This window comes from Egretta garzetta, unplaced genomic scaffold (genome assembly GCF_000687185.1).
Source record: "Egretta garzetta isolate BGI_Z169 unplaced genomic scaffold, ASM68718v1 scaffold692, whole genome shotgun sequence".
NCBI classification, from domain to species: domain Eukaryota; kingdom Metazoa; phylum Chordata; class Aves; order Pelecaniformes; family Ardeidae; genus Egretta; species Egretta garzetta.
The window spans coordinates 553532-553963 of record NW_009258787.1 but is presented as its reverse complement, the minus strand read 5'-3'; the positions used below and the strand labels follow the sequence as shown (position 1 = coordinate 553963).

The window sequence follows — 432 nt, the reverse complement described above, 5'->3', positions numbered from 1 at the left end:
CGAAGCGAGGACGAGCCCAAACCGCCAGGATTTCACGAACCCTTCTGGCAAGCGTGCGCCGTGGGTTTAGGAGAAGCGCGTTCCTACCCAACCTCCACTGAGCAGGGGCCGCTTGCGCCCGGCGAAGCCGCCTCGGCCTGCAGCGCCACCGCTGACATTTTGGCCTCTCCTGCCGCCCACCTCCCCGGGTTTTTTGCCACGGGAGACACAGAGCACCACTGCATTGGAACGTACAAGAAATGAAAACAGGGAGTACGACTGATATGGATCCATTGACTTTTTATTACAAACGTACTTGATCACTTGGCTTCAAAAGAGTTTAAAGCAACCCCTATTTTCTGTACGCCAGTACAAAGTAAAATTTTACAAATTAAATACCTAAAAATTTGACAAAAATATTAAAGTTTGATGGAAAAAACAGTTATAAAAATC

At 48.1% G+C, this 432-nt stretch overlaps 1 protein-coding gene across 1 annotated transcript in view; it reads right to left on the bottom strand.

The window, feature by feature from the left end:
* The window catches only part of LOC104135800 (transcriptional activator protein Pur-alpha), an 8726-nt gene that overhangs the window by 1270 nt on the left and 7024 nt on the right, over positions 1-432 (bottom strand). The window lies entirely within an intron of this gene.